A 12957-nucleotide genomic window follows, 5' to 3' on the forward strand; every position below is an offset into this window, starting at 1 on the left:
ACATTCTGAACAGTGTGTTTCTCTTTGGCTGTATGTGTTATCCTTTGATTAGACAATAGTCTGTTAATTGCAGTAATCAGGTATGAACCTGAACATGACATAAACACTCTGTAAAGGGCTTGCCGCCTGCTGTGTTGTGTATTAACATCAACTATCCTTCTTTTTACCTCGTTTTTGTTGACGTTTATGCAACAGGACTCTTTTAAAAACACCTGATTAGCCTATTATAGCTCAAATGACTATAGAAACTAGGACCAAAGTTAGATGACCTATCGTTTCCCATTCAAATGATGCGTGCATAAGACTTACTTAACATTAGCTGTTGCATTTCTGTATTTCGGGAGTGTCTAATGGTTAACATTATAATATATATTATTGTATAATCACTTGGGTGGTGGTTGGTTGTTATTTAATTACTAATAGAAAAGCAGCAACCAGTATCCTGCCATAACATGCTGAGTTATAAACAGAAATGCTCATCATGGTTTGTTATGTTATCTGCATGACAGAAAGAAAATTAATCATGTTTCGTTTTACGTTTTCAAGTGTCTGAGGCCAGTGATGTTGGCTTTCCTTACTGTAACAGTAGATAGTGAGTACATACTGCTTCTGTTCATTACCAGCAACAAAGAGCTGTCACAGAAAAACACCAAAAGGAAAACACTAATCATCCTACTCTTTTAATCTACAGAGATTAGACATGATGTGAACAACACAGATGTTCATTCAAAAGGCAGAGAAGGAGAAGATAAACACAAAGTCAGAGTTTGTTTTTGGACAGTGTGGTTTTAGTAGGCAGTTCCCAGGCCAGGCACACTTATGTCAAGAAGCTGACTATTTATAGCTAATGGCTGAACAGTTAGATTTGGCTAAGAGGAGGCTGCTCGTTGGGGGAACACTGAAAGAATTCGAGCAGCAATTAGGATTTTGCTGGAGAATAACATTTTAATATGAACCTTAGTTAAAGAAAACACAACCATAACCATTACTGCATTATACGTTGCAGTGACAATGGAGGAAGCAGTGTGCCACGGCATGTATTTTAGTTGCTTAGCCCTAACCTTAGCCGTAGTTTGTTGCCAACATCATAATATTTCTCAGTAAGACTGCACATTTTAAGTAATTTCCTTAACCAGTAGCCAATCAGCAAAACATGGAGCTGATACCTGTATGTTGGTGCATGCAGTTTATGCAATGTTTGACATTTTAAGCAGAAAACAAGTAACTTACAGGCACAGTCATTTTGTTAATAGATTACAGATAGCGTTGGCCCAATGGCCCAATATACTTGGGTGACCCGTATATGTGTGGGAAACACAGGAGCAGAGAAATTAGGTCAGGTGTCAGATGATGGTGACTCTTAACATACAGTGGCTTCAGAAAATATTCCGACCCTGTGAGGAAGACTGGTATCAACCTTGTAGAGAATTACTCAAGACGATTTAAAGCTGCAATTGCTGTATATTCATTTTGATCATAATTTTGAATGTATAATTCTGATGTTCAGATAAGAACTACATCATGAATTTAAAGTTCCTTACACGTAGCATTTATAGTACATATACAAACTGAACACAACATAAAAAAATGTAATTTACTATTCAATAAATAAAATCATGGGAGTATTACAGGACGAAGTAATTTGTGCTCACACAATCATAAAGAAATCGATATAATAAGAAAATAAAGTCGTCAAAGATCCAATACTACTGTAATATTGCACAGTAGAGTGGGTAAAATGATAAGTGAGGATGGGTAACTTCCATGCAGCCATAAAACTGTCTTTAAACTGACATTTAAGGAAGAAGAAACTGCCAGAAACACCAGAGAAGCCATTTGAATCAATAGACTTCTAGTTCATCTGTTCGGCATCTCTGGAGGATTTCACAGGAACCTGGTTTATATGTTAACAAAGGACAGGGAAAAGTGGAATGACATCATAAGCATATAATAGTTACTATTGTTAAAATAACACTGTGGTCTGGGTAGTAGCTAATAGAGGATTTGGTTCTGAAGACCTGAGACCCAACTGGGGTCCTGAATAAGGACCAAACTCTCCTCAGTGTAATCAGGTCAGGTTGGGTCTCTCAGGTCTTGGTTCTGTGCCTCAATATGTCCAGGTACTGAATGGACCCGTGCCTGCATGTAGCACTGTGTTACCATTATTAGGCTATAAAGCTGCTCTTCTCCACCACGGCTGCTGGTTAATTAATTGATAGTGTCTCAGTGCTGCTAGTGTTTGTCTCCACTCTCTGTTCAGGTCTATTCAGGTTTACTGCACTTTGGATCGGGCCTCATTATATTTGGGTCGGGTCCGGCGGTGCTTGGATCAGGTCTGCTCCTTTTTGAAAATGAATTTATTGGTGTTGGGTCTGGGTTGGCTTTTCACGGGTCAGTTTGGGTCAGGTCTCAAGTTTTAGGCCCATGAAGACCTCTGTTAGTTAAGGTTTGTTAACACAGATTATTTAAATTTAAACAGTGTCATGGATTAAGATTTATTTCATCTTTTTGCACTACAATTCCCTACAAATTCCTATGAAGACACATTCAAAATGTAAAAAAGGCCCATATTGTCTAGAAATATGTTCACTTAATGAATTCACCCAGCAGAGAAAAACATTCTCTTGAGAAAACTCCCAAATTGCAAAAGGTTTTAGGTTACTGCCGTGCAAAACAAACACAATTAATATAATGATTAAACATGCAGGAAGTTGCCTGGAGTAAGTGTTTTCACATTTATATGATTAGGATTAGATCATGCCTACAGTGCATTGCTTGTTCTCTTTAAGTAAAAGTTGGAGCACACGGCATGTCTTTCACATCCATTTATGATGAGATCAACACAGAAAATATAGGACCCCTCATCTGTTATATCTGACCTCAGTACTGCCTGTTAAGGCTCGAATCAGTGAGCGTGGGTGCAGTAGGAGTTTAGTTTGACCTGTTGTGGTGGTTGGGGTGGGGGTCACGGGTATAAGAGGTTGGGAACAAGCAAGATAGAGCTTAAATTTGCAATGAAAATCACTTTGAAGTAGCAGCGCCGAAGCAAAGGGGCGGCTGGCAGCGATGTTATAAATGTACCATAAGTGGACTGAATGGAAGTTTATTTAAGGCTGTACAGATATTGAAAATTTTATAGCTTTAATAGCACTTGACTCCAAAACGAACTTCATAGGCAACCTCTACAGGGTGTGTCTCCCTAACCCACATAGGCTAACCTAAGCCTAGCACAGTTTCCCCACTGTGTGCATAAAAGATGATGAAAAGATCATCCACTCACATGTGGATTAACACCCCCTCAGACATCCAGTTATTTTGAGCAGCCATGTTACCATACTGATTCTCTTTGTGTAGATTTCTTATAATTCCATTATGACACATTTTTATAGAGAATCAGTCAGTAAAGTCCAATCGTGAATGGCAACTTTTGATCAAAACCAATGTGATTCTTTCACATTCCTCTTCAGCTTGTTGACATTTTCACATACCTGATTCTATAACAGTGTAATATTAAATGATCTAAAGACTATATCTATAAAAATGACACACCGGAGGGTCTACAGTACATGTATCCATCAACAACCATGTGTAATCAGGACAAAGTACCCAAAATAATAAATACTGCATTAAGAAATCCTGGGAATATTTTAGTTGCAACAAGGTGTTATTTTTGTTGAAATGCATTTCCATATAAGTTATAAGTTTCCACTTTAACTTTCATGGTTGAGTGGCTTGAAAGTTGCTGGGAACTTACCTTAATATATACTCAATAAAATGTTTCTTTCCGAGGCTCCTTAGAAGCACAGTCATCATTAATTGACATCTCCTCTTTCATGCTAAAGCAGCTACAGTAAGTTACCACAGTCTCTCTCTCTCTCTCTCTCTCTCTCTCTCCCTACTTTGTCTCGCCTGACTTGATTCCTGAAGCAGGATGTCTAATGGCGAGGGAATGAAGGAAGGAGAAGTGGTGAAAAGATTTGGGACATACCGCCTGTAAATGGAGCTGATGAAGTCTAATTTTGGAAGTGGCTCCCTGTGGTCCACCTGCAGGGAATACTTATCTGAATTCCCAGTCACTTTAGATTGTGATGTTTTATCCACTCTAGATAAGATAAATGTTGTCACTTTACTAAAGACAAAATGGAATTCTAAGTTATTTATGGAGTCCATCATCTCATGTTAACAGATGTATTAGTGGAGAAAAAAAATGTTGGACAGTATCTGCCATAGTGTATTTCTTTAACTTATTACTATCGGTCGACGTATCAGAAGTTATTAATTTCTACATTAAATAAATTTATAAGACTGACTGCATTACTATTGAACATGTCCGTTAAAACAGTATTTGCAAGCAGTGTTTGCTACACCCATAGAAATGAGATCATGAAAAGTCAAGTCACTTTATTGCATCTTTATTTCCATTATGTTAGGAATTTGTCCTGCAATGGACAGCATTCAACATTCAAAACAATATACTAACTATATACATAAGTACATTATACAATAGCAAAACTACCAAAACATTTAAAAGATTTAAAAGATGAGCTCCAAACCACATACCATAAATGCATGGTGGCTGCAATTCACGTGAAATAACCATTTTAAAGCTATGAACCACAAGTAATTACAAAGACAACCAAGTAGAAACAGAATATGCTTTATAAGACACTAAACACAGAGAGTGCCCTTTCCTCCCAGGGATTAATTGACCAGTGTTGTAGAAATTCATCTTGTATGTAGAATAGAATCAAAAACCCTTTGTGGTGTTTCTCTGTGCAATGCTTCTACCTCAAACTCTATCTACCTTCACAAGTTAAAGGAAAACACCCTTCACTGTCATTCTAGGTGGTAATCAATACACTTTACTTTCCATGTTGTTTGCTTCAAGCACTCCTCTAAGCAACCTGTTCTGTTCATCTTAAGATCCTCTTAGACAACATAGAACTGCTGGACAATAGAGCCCCTTGAGTGAGTTTCCACCCATTCTCCTACCAATCGCAGAACAGGGAGAGGAATTTTCTTCTTTTTTCCAAAAGTATTCATTCACTCCAAGATGAACCCAGCACTTATCAAATCTAAATTATGACAAGAGTTACAGTAGCTCATATATAATAATTTCCTCCCTTCTGACACACTGTGTCAACACACGCAGAGACATGATAGGAAAAAATACCCTGTGAATGATTATTTGTAATATTGGAACATGTTTTTTGACATAGAAAGATGTCTACTGCACAGTGCCACTATGGGTTCCTTGATTAGTTTACAGTCACAACTAAACTAACCAGGTTATTTTGCCCTTAGCCGGCACTATGTGGAAAGTTAGACACATAAAGTATCTCCTGCATTCTATCAACAAAAAGAGTAAGAGAAAAAATAGTTCAGATTAGACGTCATGCTTATCGTGGTACTGGTTAAATAAGCTGCATTAAAAACATGAAACCCTGTGAATGAGCCTGAATGTGCAGGAGACACATTTCTTTATTTTCAACATGATATTTCCCATCAGTTTATGGTATACGCTCAGGAAAATCTGATTTGTTGTGAACTCATTATTTTTAATTAGCTCCATCTTCTCAGTCTGCTATCAGTTTTTACCTGTATCACGGCTGTCTGTCAAGAAATGTTTGTGCCTGCATATAATGTTTACGTCTGCTGCCGACCAACTAGAAGCCCAAATGCATAAGCTTTAATGAACTGGCCTGGACTGGATTTGTTTTAGGTCATAAATCAGTCATACAGAAGAATGAACCAGGCATATCATTATAGAAAGAACTGGCCTAGAGGAAAAAAACACACAACAGTCACTGCTGCAGCGTCATCGGTCCAATTCCCAGCTGCTTCTGGTGTAGCACCGTCAGACCACCCTGGCAGGGTTTACTTACTAGAGTGTACTATTGACGCTTTGTGGACCAGTGATCTCAGGATGTCTGAGACACTTTTAAGATTGGCTTAAATTGATGAATAAAGTATTCGTACATGGAGTCCTCATTTTGAATGTTCCTCAGAAATATTAAATCTTTCATTCATATCCCAAGACACGACTAAAATGTTCCTCATTTTACCTTCATCAAGGCCTTTCGAACTGTTGCAGTAGCAAATGTCTGTTGCGTATAGGGGGAGAGCGAGAAGGGCACCAATTCATGGATGCTGAATACAATAGTTGATGTCCATCCTGTTACATCCAGGCGTTTTGTTATATTTAACATTTATTAATCATCTCCCACGACTCTCCCAAATGCCAGTCAGGCTTACTGATATTCAATAACATAACTTAACTATTAATTGTACTTTATACAACTTCCTTTCAAACATTCATGGTAAACAGGTACATTGTTGTTTATGCAGGGACTCATTAATCACAAATATTCTCGACCTTTAGTTGAGATCATTTGCATGTTTAACACAAGTAATGATTCAATTTGTAATGAGATAATTAATCACAGTTGCCACTGCTCAAATTAATGATTACCACAGCTTAACAAACAGAATAACCAGCCTATGTAAGACACATTATAGAGAATTCTCCAGACCAGTTAAGTGTCAGGGCCCACAACATACTCAATTTAGCTTTGTTTAGTTTTCCACTAAGGCAAAGGGTGAAAAACAAACTGCCTATATGTGACAAAAGGTTGAAAATGAAATGGAACAGACCACCCCTGGAAGAACAGGAAACAAATTCTTACCTAGTATTGCCTGTCTGTTCTCTTTTTCCAGAGATACAAGGATTTATGCAAAATGTAACACTGCAGAAATGGCTCCTGGCTACTGTTCTGCACCACGATCGGTGTGTGTATGTGTATGAGTGTACAACTGAATAAACGAACAATGACAAAAACAGTGGTGTAAACTGGCTTGTACATCATATCTCACCCTGGGCTTTCAGAAGTGCAAAACTTGTAAATCAAGTGCTGGAACGCTGGAGTGGAAGAGACCCGGGGATGTTTCACAGTGAAATCAGTGAAGCTGTTGTTTGGGTGGTTGAAAAAAGAAGTGGAGCATACCCAACATGACTTCATTAATCAGTTACCTCATACTGTACTCTCACATGGAAATAAACAAATTTAACTTTTAATTCAGGGACAATAATCCGTAAAATAAACAGTGAAAAACAACAATTACTGATAATGAAACTGCACAAAATGCTTTTTAAAATTTGGATTCAGAGGCTTATAATGTGCAGTAAAACATTTCAACTCATATTTAAAGCCATACACTCTGCTTCCCTTTTACTTTTGTTCACAGAGACTAATCTGTGCCTGAAACGATCTTGACAGTTATTAACTGAACCACAGCACATATTTTCTTTATAGTGCTTTTTAAATGTAAAATACAGCTTTCGACTACTTCCAAATTCATTATAGCATACATAATTCACACAGGAATGAAGGCAAGGGAAAAACATATAGTTACTCATGATGTGATAAAAGCAAGAAAAGCACAGGGAAGCAATTTACATTAATGTAAAGCTGAAAGGGAAAACAGGAAATGAAAAATGTCCTGTAAAACTGTGTCTTATTTAATAATGGATCATTCTCTATGTGAACTTTTTTCCTGCTTTACTATCAATTCACAAAAACATCTTGCTTGAATCCCAACGCATTGAGCATGTGAGAGAATTCAGAAAAGTCTTTATAAATAAGAATGTTTTTTTATTTAACATAGAGAATCTAGTAACATCTGCCATAACCTCGTGCCATGCAAACATGACTGTCACACTTACAGATCTAAATAGCATTGGTGCCAAAGGCAGAATGAGGCAATGAGATGGAGCACATTATTTTTAGTTTTCCTTGTTATATTTATGAAACACATAAGAAAGCCGCCTATGAGAGTGGCTTGTTGGATCCGAGTTTTTTTTTTTTTTTTTGGCTTGTCAGGCTGGACTGTCTTACTACATAAAGAGCAGCAGTCCATTCCTCCTTTAATCCTGGCTCTGTTTGATACTATGTTTGCATGCCTGGGTTCCTATGAACTACGTTTTGTAATATAAAAGTTGAATATTAAAGTTCAACGTCAAACTTGGTTTCAAAGACTTTGCTGCATCAAAGACATAAAACTGTTAGCGATAAGCTTGCTCACAAAGGTTTTTAGCAGGAAAAAAAAACTTGCTTTGTAATTTCAAATGCATTTATACAAATACTTTCATAATTTATTTTTGAATCCAAATCCCAACGTGTTCTCATTTTCCTCTACATACTGCATGTGCAGGTACATCAACTTCACGTAAAGGTGTGTTTCAAAGGCATAGTGACCAAAATCACAACCTTATTCACCATTCACTTTCTAATACATGTTTAATATACAGTAGCCTATACTGCATATGAAGACTTCTACACGTTTTTATACTGATGTACTGTACAGAATATTGTTAGATACTATAGTATAATAGACTGGTAGTAAATATCGTGCACTTTTGAGAAAACAGGAGAGAAACTCCTTCAGACATGCATTTCCATTTTTCATGTATAGAGCTGTCAAGCTTTGGGAGAGTTGTCAGTGGATTCTCCCTGAACTGGAGCTGGGAGCAGCGCCAAAGAGTTTTAACACGGCTCTTAATGTCTCTGTTTTGCTTCCATCCTTTGAGAACAATAAGTGCATTTTGTGGACAGTAATGTCTGACACTTTCTAACTGTCCAGGGCTTTAGAGTATACAGATACTATAACGGATTAAATCTTGCAAGAAAAACCAAAAGTTGAGGTATGTAGACCCCCTGACACTGAGCTGCTAGCCAGCTGCCCTGATGACTGCAGGGAGGGTCAGTTGGCTCTTGTGCCAGTTACCTTTCTGTTGATTCGGATCACTATTTTAATAAGCATATTTTAACAAATATCATATAATAGTTATCAATATTTCATTAATTGCAATTTATGATGGCCTCTCCAGAACAAGTGCTGTGAGATGGCAATCTGTCACTGCTAGATGTAATCCAGTCAGGATCAGTGGCTACAGCCTGGATATTTCATGCCATGCACTACAGTTGGCTTGTTACTGATCAATAATTATATTGTAGAAATCCAAATGCTGACAGCAAAGATTAACACATCTTTGTCTGACTCACTGGAATACCATTATACTATAAAGCTATTCACATGCTGATTCATATTTTAAAGAGCAAATACCCACAAACAAGGCTGAAAGCTTTGTTTATTCTGTATAATTCAGCAAATATAGGGTCCCAGCATCTGTTCAGCGCCCTGATCCTCTTTGCAGTTAAATGGCTGTACTGCACTGTACATTATGTGGTAGGTCAAAAGCAATATTGCCTGACAAAAGTAGAAAAATCTTGAAAAACACAAAATAAGTTCCAGCTGTATCTCGCAGAAAGGAAGATCAGACTTTAGTCTCTGGCCAAAGTGTGTGTGTGTGTGTGTGTGTGTGTGTGTGTGTGTGTGGAGCTTGCATTGTTCACTTTATTCTCACAATATTGATCTGAGTAACAATGGGTGGAGAGGTCTCAACATGCTTTATGACTCAGCAGATTGGTTCTGCAGCTAGTCACAGCGTCAAGCCAAGCTGTAGAGAAAACACCCCCGTTTTTTTTTTTTTTAACTTGGCAAAGTGAGGTGTCTTAATGACAAGAACACCGAAACTGTTGAGTGGCTGATATAAGGGAGCACATAACTATTCTCAACAACACAATGGTTTGATCAATCAGTATGCCAGGAAGAGCCCTGTGTGACTTTCCTGGGTGAGAATGAAAGTGGACACTACAGCGACTGACTGACTGACTGACTGACTGACTGACTGGAGGCCTCACCTTGGACAAAATCGACTGTTATTTTCAGCTGCTGCTTAATTGAACGGTGAAGACTACACAGTGTGCCTGAAGGTGCTGCCGTTTGGCTCCGCAGGGCTCCAGCGAGAGCATGTGTAACTACATAAAGAAACAGGCATAACACTGTCAATTAGAAGCTACAGCAGCATTAATGGGGTGACTTGTACAGCTTTCATCCAGGGAGACTTACAGGTGAAGGGCTCGGGGGAATCACCTGTTCACTCAATTTGTAAGTTGTAAGTGGATCGTTACAGTTTGGGAAAGGGGTTAACAGAACACCGAGTTATTATATTTGGATAATGTCAGGGGTAATTATTATTTTAGACGAAATATCATCCCTCACAAACAGCAAGTTGTGCGTAACTCTCAGTTAGATTAACATGACTTAGTTCATGAAAAACTTTTTCTGTTTTCACAGATTAAAAATATACTTCGAATATATTTGCAGTATTTACTGAAACATTTCCCTGTCCTGACTTACACTTTTGATTTTTCTTCCTAAGCAAACAGTACAGATGTATAATATTTCTGTACAGTTCTAATGAGCATCATTACTCCCGCACTGATGCAGTGCCAAATGAGCTCATTGAATTTTTAAAAAGGCACAGTTATTTAAAGCAAGTGATCTGAACATTAAATCTGCATCAGAAATCTGCTTGAGACTCACATCACAGCAATTAAGCATATTTCCCAAGTCCATTAGAAATTAAATGGATAGTGTTGGGGTTGGGGGTGTGCAGAGAAAAGCAGCTCTATAAACATGAGGGAGAAACACACTGCATTGGTACGATCTGTGTGAAGTGACTGGGTCACAAAGCGCTCACATCAGAGGAGAGGAAGCTCAGCTGCTTTAGTCGACGGCTGAACAGATGTTAAGAGTACACACACAAAGGAGCAATGAGAACATCATTTCAAACAACCAAAGGTCTTTACCACTGAATGTGGCTGCTTGTACAGTGAGCCATCCTGGATTTAGCCTCACAGTGCAGTTTTCATACGTCAAACCCCTGCCAAGATATTCTTGCATATGGCACATTCTCTTTTCACATCACGTCTTTATTTTTCTTCCCAATCCCTGTTTCTTTTGATTCTCTAAAGGGAGATCAGAGGAGGAATTTAATTTCTTGAGTCAATTGCTAAGAAGTGACTGTACTATTAGAGAAAGCACACTGTTTAGGACTATTGCTGTAGTCCAGCGGCCAGGAAATCTCGCAGACACAAACATGATAAGCTCTGCCTGTCCCGGTTCTTGACAGAATGCTGAAATTGTGTGATTGTTACAGCAGCGAAAATCCCTCAGGTGAAAAATACAACACAGGGTAGCTTCACTGCAGATCCCACTTATTTGGCAGATATAAGACTAGACACCTCATGGCAGCACCACAATACATGACGGCAGCAAAATTTCAAACATAAAAAAGAGGTGCATTTAAAATCAGGGGTGTACCATCAGTTAGATATTGTTGAAATCACTACTAGTTTTTTCTGGCTACCAAAAAATTTTTCCAATCCAATTTTAATGTATTTCCTCAGACACTGTTCAGTCAGTAAGCTTAAATAAATCTGATAGGTGACACAGTGTCAATTTATACATGTTATCACCTTTTATTCCAAAGAACACATTGCATTTGCAAAATTAACAAATGCAAACACACCTATCACTCTGACACAGAAACTGAGGAGTGAACTGTAGGTGCACAGCTAAAAGCCGAATGTTCCCTGCGCTGCTGTGTGCAAGAACATTGAACTGAACTAAAATTAGACTTTATTAACACCTACCAAACACCTTTGCTCAACACTTTAATTTCAGATTGCGAGATCCCGCCTCATGACGTCAAAGGAGTGTGAGGGAAAAATAAAGCAGGTTCACACTTACATTGCATGTAGGAGAGAAACACAGATGCAAGTGAAAGAAAAGTTAAGTCTGCTGTCAAAGACGACAAAAAGTGAGCAAACTTCAGGGGTCAGGTGTACATTAGCCTCCTGCTAGTGCTGGGTGTTAAGTCAGCAAGTCAGCTGACCGCCACCGGCCCGCAGGGTGCAGACTCAACACATGCCACAGACTCCGTCAAGGTCTGTGTCTCTAAGAGCATCCCACAGGAGCATGTCAACCTCCAACATGGATGTCATTCAGTGCTCGCAGTTCATGCGGCAGTGCACAAGCTATTCCAGCTCAAAACAAGGCTTCAGATGCAGTGAGGCTGTGTGAGCAATGTGACGGCCTGGGACAGTCAAAGAGACTGACATACAAAATGGTCCTCTACTGCAGACATGGATTTTCCTTTTCTGGCTCTTCTCTTCTTTGAAAGAGAATCAGGTTAACAAGGCTGCCTTTTATTGGCATGTTTGTCACATCACAAATCACTAGCTACTCTCCTATATATATATATATATATATATATATATTAAACAGGGCAAAAATACTACAATAACAGGCACAAGGCCACATCTACAACATTAATCCAAGTCCTATTCTCGCTGATCCTGGCTCTGCCTTTACCAAGTGACTTCTTGTGGCCAAAAGAAAGCCAGCGTGGCAGCGCATGAGTTGTTAGGAGCTGTAGGTCATGGATACAGATTGAACAGCTGTGCTTCTGACACGGGCTGCAGCGACAAGCAGGGAGAACAGAAGCAGTAGGTTCAGTGCAGCGCTCCAGCTGACCACATCAAAAGCCTCCGCTGTGTGAAGTGAAGGAGAGAGAAAAGGGACAATATCACCTCCGCAGCAGTTTGTCTGCAGTTAGTGGAGCAAATATTGGTAAAGTAGGACTGTTGGCAGGTACACTACAAAGCACGCTCAAATATACATACTACCCTTGTGTTTTTTGTCTTACACCTTTATCTGCACTCCTTTCTAGGTTAGCAGGGATGCACAAGGGTGAGAGTATTTGTCAAATGGAAAATAGTATTAATCATCTTTATGTGTTTATAATAATATCGCAGTAGACTCAGTCCTCCGCTGTGCATTATCATTCAAATGATTTCTTGGAGTAAAACCTCTTAAAGGCAGGGGTGGCCTAAGGACAAGACGACTCTACGATAATACTGGGCTGGTTCATGCACATTAGAAGATTTTCACTTACTGACACTGATGTAGTCAAACCGCACTACTCATGTACATCTGCTCAAATCTATCAGCGATGAGGACAAAAATGTATACATCAGCGAAAAAAGGGTG

The 12957-nt window shown here is 38.7% G+C and overlaps 1 protein-coding gene across 1 annotated transcript in view; it reads left to right on the top strand.

Moving 5' to 3' along the window:
- LOC113167544 (metabotropic glutamate receptor 4) overlaps positions 1 to 12957 on the top strand; it is a 101908-nt gene that overhangs the window by 37226 nt on the left and 51725 nt on the right.

The sequence above is a fragment of the Anabas testudineus genome, chromosome 7 (genome assembly GCF_900324465.2).
Source record: "Anabas testudineus chromosome 7, fAnaTes1.2, whole genome shotgun sequence".
NCBI lineage: Eukaryota > Metazoa > Chordata > Actinopteri > Anabantiformes > Anabantidae > Anabas > Anabas testudineus.